Here is an 11,019-nt window from a genome sequence, read left to right as displayed (position 1 = left end):
CATCTTTCACATCTCAGTTTCAATTCATATAATTCACTTTAGCTAAATGTCGACGGAGCCTCATGCTGTGTCCTCTGTGTAGTCAGTGGGGTATTGTTAGTGCGGTGTCGAGCTGATTGCCATCATAGCCATTGAACCCTATTGGTAACAGTATAAGTGAGATTTAAGCCCTGGTAACATGAGAGTGTGGAGGTGATTGATGTGAAATATGCCCTCCCTCATTGACTGGCTGAACTCCATTTTCTGCTCCTAATGCAGAAATCACTCCGGGTCCCCAGCATAATGATTTACGATGAATCTGTGTCAATGTTGAACTCGGCAAACCCCACGTAATCCATCTTGCAGATATACCTACCTACCCCGCCCCACCTCGCCTGCTCTCAGCTGCCCATCCCCTGCTTTCGCGATGCGATGGTAAGGAATGCATCGTTCTCTCTCTCTCTCTCTCTCTCCGTCTATAAGTGTTGAATCCATTACAGGGCTGATGTGTAATCACAGAAGACCTCTGTGCCCCCTCAGACTGTAATTACCTGGAAACAGATACTCCCTCACTCCATCCCCTAGAGCTGCTCAAAGCCAAGAACTCTGTTAACCAGCATGCAGTGCTTTCAGCGTGCCTATCTGGGTGGCAATGTAGAGATATTTCTGAGAGATATAGGAACAAATCAGGGATAAGATTGCATTTAAGTAATGGGATGTTGACCTTGCAGTGGGTAATGGCCATAGTTCACCTCGGAGATTGAATCATGCGCAGAGCAAATCAAAGCCTGCACCTTGAAAAAAGTAAAGTCCCCCCCACACACACACACACATACACACACACATGGAAATCTTTTGAGGAACTGTAGGCGCAGCGTGACTGCACCGTGACATCAACCCCCGGTTGTCTGTCTTTGTCTCTCTTACACAGTGGCATCGCCGTCGCTGCTGACAAACATTATCTTGTGTGTGATCATGTGCATAGCGTCACCCCCCCCGCCACCAACCCCTTCAAAATAAGTCAAAGTGGAGCCGACTGTGTCGACACACTAGGCCGTCACACTGTGTCGAGCATCGGCGTCGGCGTTGCATCTGTCGCAGTCACATCTCAGAAGACACAGGGAAACTCTGTCTCTCTGTTGACTTCATCTGTTTGTTTGGCAGCCCGCCTGATTGCTGGAGTGTGTAGTGGCGAAGAGAAGTGCCGGCCCAGTCGGTGCACGCGGTGCCAACACGCCTAATCCTCCTTTCACTGGAAAAAAGAAGGGAAAACAAGGCCCCAAACAAACACACATCTCTGTTTGTGGCTTTTCCATTGCACGCACACACACACACACAGAGGCACACACATTCCAAAAGCACTCACATTGCTGTAAACATTCAAAGCCTTTGCGGCGAGACTTGAATGCTTTTTATTATGTTTACATTCCTCAGTACGTACAACTTTTCCAATGAGCGATAATAGCGCGAGTTCATAAATTCCGAGCAGTTTAAATTGAGTTTCCTCGTCCACCGTCGTCCTCTACCTGTGAGCTCCCCCTATCATCATGAGCTTCTCGTTGTATTTATTGTAAAACTTGTGCAGAAACTTAAGAAAAGAAGAAGAAAAAAGGCCGTCGCACAGAATATCTCTAATTATTCTTAACAAGCTTGTTTCTTATATTCCTCGGCCGAGATTCTAATGGAGATGCAAATCGTGGCCCGCGTTTGCCCTCGCGTCTGCTTCAATGGCCGAGGGAAAGAGTCGAGGTGTCGCTTTGAACAGCACCTGTACCTGATCAGACCTTCAAACATTCTGCACACAAGACCACGCAGAATGAGTGGAACTTAATAAGTCAGGCTTTTTGAAGCTGACCGGGATGCCAGCTGAACCCTGACGCTCTCGCATGATCAATAGCATTATGGTAAGTCCTTTTTCTCTCTCTCTAAGTAAAGGATTGTTTGAGGCCGTCTGATCAAAACACTCCACCTTTTATTGGTCCGACTGTCAAAGGGAGCAGACTTTGTGTTTGGCAGTTTGAAGCATTCCATCTGGACGGGGAATAGACATGAATAGGCTGCGATTTGATGGACTCATTAAAGAAAAGTCTCTCTATGATCACAGTGAAAGCCTGTTATTGCAATTGATTACTGTTTCAATGCAAACAAACAACTATTCCTCAAGGGGCGAGCACTCTGGTTGTTGTATAATGACTGACTTTCTGCGTGTGTAGCGGCACATCTGGACTTCAGGTCTGGAGGGAGAAAGGCGCTCGTAATCAGTTGCAAATGTTCACACGGACGCCCCAGACTTCATAAATACGTATCCCTAGGATATAGAAAGAGGATAGCAGGTGATTGAGTTTTAATACCGATGTTAGGAACAGCCCACTCGGCGGGTTATCACAATAAATCCACATGTGAAGACGACGCCGGCACCGAAGCTTTCAAAATGGCTGCCACTGGCCCCTGGGAGAATATATACGAGATCAAAGATGACGTCCATCTGTGATTCATCTCACTTTATTGACAATCAGCCGAAGTCGCTGAGATATAAACTGCGTTTGACCCGTCGGTCAGGCTCATTGCTCTGCCACATGTTGATATTTTGATGACATGTGAAACTGGTTTAACCCTTGTGTTGCCTTCGGGTCAATTTGACCCGATTCAATGTTTCACCCTCCTGTCGCCTTCGGGTCAATATGACCCGATTCAATGTTTAACCCTCCTGTTACCTTTATATTTACTAACATATTTTACCCTTGAGGTCAATATGACCCCAGCTAATAAAATCTCCAGAAAATTATTAGAATTAATATTGTTTTCCAAGTTTAAGTGTGAGGTACTTTATGTTTGTTTGTTGACTCCCGAAAGAACACCGACATTAAACATTGAATCGGGTCAAATTGACCCGAAGGCGACAGGAGGGTTAAATATTGAATCGGGTCAAAATGACCCGAAGGCAACACAAGGGTTAAAACAAATAGGTCTGAATGCGGAGACCACGTGACACGAGGAACATGCTGGACGGTAAACACTCCCATGCCGATGCGTATTAGCCACCTCTTCATCCCTGCAGCATCGTAACACGCGGGAACAAACACATCTCTCACGGAGGCAGTTCGCACTGCGGGAGTGAGTAATGACGTGCCACTTTACATCACATGCGTGCCACTCAGGCTCACGGAGGAGTTGACTTCTCACGCGCTGTATTGTGACAATTGACGCGACGTTACAAGTTGGTGACGGAGATGACTCGTATAGCGATCTGAACCTTCGGGCTCACGCTTGGTGAGAAAACGCTGATGATGGCTGCGGCTGTGAATTAGGAGTGGCGGCTTAACGCTTCAACGAAAACCGTCTCGGTTTCCAAAACACGGCGTCCCACCGACCCAATGGATCTCACTGCAAATGCATTTTTTCCCCCCGACCCCTGAAAGTTGCGCGTCTTGTTCGTCCTCTGCTTTGTTGTCCGACGTGGAATGGATAATCAGAAATGTCAGACTGTTTGGATTTCTATGATCCTATGCAGATTTGCGATTAGCATAAACCATAAGCCAAGCAAAAGCGACACTGGCTAAAATCACAGTGGGATCCGTGTTTGTTAAGGCGCGACGCCTCGCAACCGGTGTGTCCTGCTTTGAGCCTCCTCACGTGGTGCCGGCGCGTACCCCCGAGGCCTGTTAGCCGAACCCCGTGGATCGAGGCAGATCACATTTTACTCACAGACACACGCAGCCACCCACATGCACATGAGCAGAAATAATACACAAACAAAGCACAAACATGTTCTCATATTCATGTGATAATTCTCCCTCACACACACACACACACACACACACACACACATATAAATATATGTATGCAGGCACGTGCACAGATGGAGCCCTAGTGGTGCTCAAGCACCAGCCCCTTTGCCCTGGATGAGAAAAGTGGCCTTTTTGCTGGAGACACATTTTTTTCATTCATCCGTATTTAAGAATAAAAGTTACTCTCTCGGTCATCAAGTCCCCCCAAATGTGTTTTAATATCCGACGGGGCATTTATTTGAGTTATTGTGAGAATTTCGCACCGACATGCTCACGAGCCCCCCCCCCCCTCTTCCCCCCGCCGCGCTCCTCCCTCCTCCTCCTCCACTTCCTCCACCGCGCAGTGCTCCTCGCGCCACGAAACGGCTGCACCTCCTTCTCCTCTGACCCGCAGCATCAGACAAACAGATCATGACGGCGTTTGTCCCCTTATTATAAAACGTTGTTTTGTGAAAAATCAACCACAACATTAGCGCTGCTGAAAACATGACGTCACAACTGGTCCGACGTTTCCGAAAAAAATAAATAAACACAAACTCACGAAATCCGCGATTTCAAAGCCTTGCAGCTGTTTACTGACGTTAGTTATGTTTAGAGAATAGAGAGAGGGAGAGAGAGAAGAGAGAAGAAAGAGAGAGAGAGAGAGAGTGCATTCTTATTCCGTTCTATTTAACAGGGGCTAGTCTAGGATTTGCGTGGCCAGACTGAAACAAAAATCATAAGGCCTCTCTGGTATTGTTCAGAGGGATGTCTATCAATATCGCTCATTTTGAAAATGACGTAAGAGGGCAATACTGATCCGTATCAGACCAGCGAGGAGGGCAATACGTGGCTGGCATGACGACCCATTAGCCAATCAGAACGATTGTACTGTTGTTGCTATATAATAATTCATCTTTATTCATAAAGAAAATGTAAGCAAGCGGTCTGATGCTGCCCAGAGGAAATGCAGGTCGAGGATGTATTGCATCATCAGTGTATTGCTGCTTATGCTTTAACTCTGTCAGAATTCTTTTTGTGGCATTGGGTGCCCTTTTTTTTGGTTTGAGCACCTGCCCCCCAAAATGTCTGTGCACGTGCCTGTATGTATATATATGCACACACACATTTCCCCGTACGCTCCTCCACAGTCCACAAACAGACCTATTTCTTGATTAATCAGATGCCCCGCCTAAGCTTCCTAGATTAGGCTTTGACATAGGATATAATTAAATAAGAATAATTCCAGAGGTGTATGAAATCTCTCATTTCCTCAACAGAAATGTGAGTTTTAATTTACCTCATGCCGAGAGGAGCTGTGGTCACCTGCAGAGAGCCAATTCACTGTGCATCGCTCGGCGCATGATGTCTGGCTTGGACTGAATGCGTCGTTAATATAAACCCCCAATGCCAATTTATGGAACAGCGGTCAAATATTTATCCAGTTGATGAGCTGGGCTATGTGTTCCACCCTGACAATAATTAAAGACAAACCCAAGCGAAAGGTGAGCGGCAGCCATGACATCACTTCACCACAGCTCTCAGATGGCCTACTTTGAATAGTGGAGCGTACAAAAGGGCTCTCATGTGTAATGTTCCCCTTGTGGATGCTTTTGAATGTTTTTTCTTTCTTGTTAGCATGCGTTTATGAACGGTGGGTAAACATCCTAAATGTCAGAGTGGCTCCTTATCCAAACTCATTTAACCTCCTAAACAGCTGCTGCGAGAATAAGTCTGGAAATAAATGAGCTTGCCTTGTTGCTCTGAACCTTTCAACTCCACCAAAGCACAACGCCCCCCCCTCCTGCTTCGACATTACGCAGTGGAATACCGGGCTAATTCTCCCGTCGGGGGAAAAAAAGGAGTCTATTCCACGTCTTCCTCGGCGCACAGAATAGACTTCAAAGATGTGAGAATGAGCCCACGATGCCCCTAATTCCCCCAAATGGTTGCCTGCTACCTCCACAGCGGAAGCTATTGAGATGTCGGCATGAATGGAGCGCCGGGGCCGTGTGCTGTGGGAAGGGCCTGTTGTGAGAGCTGGAGCTTCTCAGACAGGGATCACAGCCGGAGGTGCTGCGTGTGTCCAATGAACAGCACTCAGCACCCTGGGATAACAATGTGAGCAGAGCAGTTCTGAAAATCAATAAACTGCTGGAGCTCTCCGCGGTCTCCTTCATGGAGAAATAACAGCATGTCGGAGTCTATCTGTGTCTCTTTCTTTTTCTTTTTCTCTCACTTTCTCCGAAGCTGTTGTTTTTATACCAACACGGTCGCATAGAAAACAAGACAAAAAATCACGAAAGGCCCCAAAAAAAGGCATAGGTTACTGTCGTCCACATTCCATAAATAGTAACTCGTCTGCATTTAATTTTCATGCGGATCATATTTTCTACACATCTTTTGGTTGAATATGCCCTTATAAATGTCACACTAATCCGGGGACTCCCAGCATTAACGAGACGTGCAAGGAAACAAGCCAGGAGAAAAGGGGGATTTTGTAAATCTCCCATCAAAGATGTCTAATTATGTTAATCAAGAATTCTCCAAATGTCAGCATTGCTGGAGTGGATGAGATTGTGAGAGGGAGTTCTGTAAATGATGAACTAACAAAATCAGCTGGACCGCAAAGTAATGACATGAATTAATTAAAGTTGGACGTACAAAAGAGGCAGGCTTAAATCATGGGCTCACTTCAAGAGTGAACACATGAATTAATATCAAGAATCAATTTGTTGCCAGAAGAAGAAATGTTTTCTCAAGCTGAATCAGCATAGATTTCGCTCAGCGTTTATGGAAATTAGGAGTTTTTTTCCCCGAATGACAAATCTGACATCTGTAGAGAGTGACATCCACAAAATGAATAGAAGCATGTGTGTGAAATCTTTTTTCCAAACCTCTGAAAAAAATGTAATTGAGCAAAACTCTTCAAATATTATGTCTGAGCATGAATTCAACGGGAGGAATGTTGAAGCATTTTCCGGGTAAGATCGTTTTGCGAGACACATGCTCGTCAGAGAAAAATGTGACCCACACGAAGAAGAATATAGTATAGAGCTTTAATGGATTAACCTTAAAGGAAGAGTTTGACATTCTGGGAAATGCTCTTTTTATCCCCAAAACATCATATTTTTGTTATGACAATGCTGCAGTTCAAAGCTCCCTTTATGACTTGAGGGGAATATTTCCTTTTGGTTATGTTGAGGTCACATTGTAACATTTAAAGAACTCCATATGGTGACTGTCCAGGAACGTTCTGCTAGCGTTACGGGGCGACGCCCTCTGCACCTCTGTGGACACATAGCATTTATGTAGCTAGCGCACTAGCTAGCATTTCCTTTAACCTCATCTCTCAACTGCTGGGCCTTGGCTCGCTCACACAAACAGCATTTTACTACATTTTGGATCTAAATGTAAGTCTTATTAATGGCATCGCGTGACAGACCCTAACGTTGTATTTCTACAGTTTGGCCACGACAAAAAAACTACCTTCATAGTGTCACTCCGTTTCTAGTCTTCATGCTAAACTAAGCTAACGAAAAGACCATGCTAGCTTTGCTTAGCTGCCGAGTGCAGCTTCATATTTCGTGCACAGACGTGAGAGTGGAATACTAGTGGAATTATAATGGAATTCTAATGGAATAGTGGGATTCTAGTGGGATTCTAGTGGAATACTAGTGGAGTACTAGTTGAATTCTAGTAGAATAGTGGAATACTAGTGAAATTCTAATGGAATAGTTGGATTCTAGTTGGATTCTAGTGGAATTCTAGAGGAATAGTGGAATACTAGTGGGATTCTAGTGGAATACGAATGTAATTCTTGGAGAATTTTAGTGAAATATGTGTGAAATTGAAGTCAAATTATAGTGGAATACTAGTGGAATTCTTTATGTGTAATATTTTGGCAAGAATGCTAGTAGACGTAACATATTCCCAGAATGTCGAAATATATCTTCAACACCTACCCTAGTCGTACGTTATGCTAAAATGGCAAGTTTGCATGTAAGAATTAGCTATCTTTACTCTAGATGAACAAAGATGAACAGTAAAGACCTTGGTCAAGAAGTTTCTTCGATTAAATTAATTTCAATTTATTTTGTACGGCCCAAAAACATAAATTACAAATTTGCCTTTGGTTTTACAATCTGTGCACATACGACATCCTCTGCTCTGTCCCGGGACCTCACATCAGATCGGAAAAACACGATATACAAACTATGTTAAAACATATAACAAAGAATGATCAATTTCATTTTTATAAATGACATTATTTTTGCAAAGCAGAATATCGGTCTACTGTGCACAGTGTAACATGATTACAGACTTCAGTGAAGCACATGGGTTGTGTTGGGAAGAGGGACATTAAAAACAATCAAGCTGTTTATTGTGTTTGCAGTAATTAGATCTTTAACAGCGGGAGGCTTTCCCCCTCTGATTCTCTAATTTGATACAGTATCGTCTCATCGCCGTGCTGCAGGTTAGCCACATAGGGAGCAAACATTAATCTAATCTAACACTTCATTCAAAACTCCAGGGGGTCTCTGCTAAGTGTTGCAATCTCTGACTATTAAATTAATGTTGTTGTTTGTTTCATAACGGAATAAATAGGTTATGCTTGATGAATTAGTTCTATTGCTGAGCAGAAAATTTGACAATTTAGGTTGATACACTGCAGTGGTTGTTGCATTATTACCATACCTGTGTGCAATATTGGACAACTAACAGACTGGAATTTGAATGTAGTGTTCTCACTTAATGTTAGTATTTATATCAATTAGATGACGTGAATCATACTGAGCCTTGGAGCGTTTCTGTTTTACATGATCATTTCAAAGGACACATTAATAATTTGTTAGCACTGTTACCGGGACACCCTTGCAATTATTGATTACTGACTGCATGTAAGGCATGTGATTAAAGCTCTCGCTACATGCATTGCAAATGTAACTGGATGAGAGTGCCAAATAAAATGTAAATTAAAAAATGTGAATATTTTCAACTGGAACAAACTTAAAACTTATTGTCATTCCTGGCAGTCGGTGATGTGACGACCACATATACAGATCGTGGCGTTATTCCCGTAACACCACAGAACTCTCCAGAATGGGCTTGAGACAGAACAAAACATTACACTCCATTTGCATGTCATTAGGAAAATGGAAAGCCACCTCCCCCTGTGGGTTTAACCCCTTATAAATATATTTAAATATATAAATATCATGAATACATTAATTGAAATTGCCCTCACAACACAACCACTAAAAGCACGCGACAGTCCCACTGTGGAGCTGCTTTGTCTCTCTTGCGAGAGGTCATGCGTGCACCTGGAGAAAACTCACGCACACATGCACACAAACAAAAATCATGACAACTTCGACACACATTTCAACCCAACTTCTCCCTGACCTTCTCATAAAAAACCGACGCAGTGACTCCACACACACTCCACCCTCTATAAAACAGAGACATACACACACACACACATACATTCTTCCTTGCCAGAATCGCCACCCACACCCCTGCGTAACTAAATCCCAGCTCTCGGTCTGACTTTACGACACAGTCTCTCTCTCTCTCTCTTTCGCTCTCTCTCTGTCTTTACTTTCTCTCTGTTTTCATGGATCAGCGGAGAGCAATTACATCAGCGTCGGTCTGGCGGCCTGGAGATGAAGAGCTGTGTGGCTGTGGGCAAACACCTGGCCACGGTTAGAGGAGCAGAGCAGGAGGTGGAGATGCAGTGGAGACAGATGTGCTGCAGGTTCTTTGGGTTGTGGGGAGGCCTGGAAGCCCAGTGTGTGTTGGGGGTTGGGTTCTGATGCAGAGCACTGGAGCACACATGTGAGAACCCACAAGATATGTGTGTGTGTGTTTGTCTGTGTCTGTGTCTGTGTTTGTGTGTGCCTATTTGTAAATCATGTGTGAGTGTGGTTGAGTCGAATCAGTGAAGCCCTAAAACAACCCCCCATCACAAGCAGTTAACATTACAATCTTTCACAGCAGTCAAAACTCTGCACCACCAAAGTTTAAGGCTATCCGTTCAGCATGTCTGCCTTCCTACTTATTGACACAGCCACAGACATTTGCATTACAAAAGGAAACTGTTTGAAAATATGCACAAAACATGTCATCTCTGATGTAGCTTCAAGAATGCTCCAAACATGGCCCCAAACAGTGCAAAACTGCACTGAAACTCAAACATAAAGAGGGACAATAGAATGTTAAACCCTTGCTGCGTGGCCATTTCCTCTCATGTGTTGCTGGGGGATATTTAACTTTAACATTAATAAAAGAAAAAAGTAGAGAAAAGTGTGAAAATGACATAAAAGAAAGGAAAAAAACTGGACTGAAAGAAATTGAGGGATTGAGGGAGAGAGGGGCGGAGAGAGGTTGAGGATCATAGAGCTGCTCTTTGACCTCAGTCTAACCTCCAAGGGACCTTAGACAGACATGTGGTTGCCATCTGGCCTGGCTTACCGTTCTATTATGCCGGCTGATTTATTCTTAAATGTTACTCCGGTCGTGCTGATGTGGCTGATTTAGCTTTAGTTTTGTTTCATGCACAAGATGGTTTAACTCTTAAAGTGTCATACATTAATACTTTTTATTTTATAAAGATCTTTATATTTTAGTGGTTCTTTAAATCAAAGCAATAACCATATTTGAGTTCATCTCAGTCATGTATAACTTACTTCTTACTATAACTTTTGTATGATTGGAATCTAATATACATTTTGCAATAGCCAAAAAGTATATTTGCTCAACACTTTCATTTGAGGAGAATTGAAAGATACATTTTAGGGCAACACTGGACCTAAAGAGTTATTTTCTGACATGCATACAACACGTTCAGAATATAATCAAATATTGAAGTTTTAAAAAAAGGTTTAAATTTGCCAATTTAACAATCAGATTTGTACTTTTTGGCCAAAATAAAACAACGAGGCCTCAGATTTTCTTCCACTGTGCAGCCTCTGCATGTTTACACACGCATGTTACCAACTGACATTGAGTGGACATGAATCATATCAATGGAGAGTATGTTAGTTGGTTTTATGTTGAAGATGGAGCTTGGGCAGACCCATGAAGCTGCACTCATTAAAATGACAGCTTATATATTCAGACAGACAACCAAGTAAACCACTTATTATTATAGAGCACAGCCTCTTTTTAGACTCTGCTGCTGTCACCTCCGGACTTCAATTTAAGTTGTGGGAATTGACCAAGCAAAACAAAAGTACAGAGATGGATGGTATGTTCTAGAACCTGCTGTCAA

This window comes from Pseudoliparis swirei, chromosome 10 (assembly GCF_029220125.1).
Source record: "Pseudoliparis swirei isolate HS2019 ecotype Mariana Trench chromosome 10, NWPU_hadal_v1, whole genome shotgun sequence".
Taxonomy (NCBI): domain Eukaryota; kingdom Metazoa; phylum Chordata; class Actinopteri; order Perciformes; family Liparidae; genus Pseudoliparis; species Pseudoliparis swirei.
The sequence above is the reverse complement of the archived record's forward strand: the minus strand, read 5'-3'. Positions refer to the sequence as shown.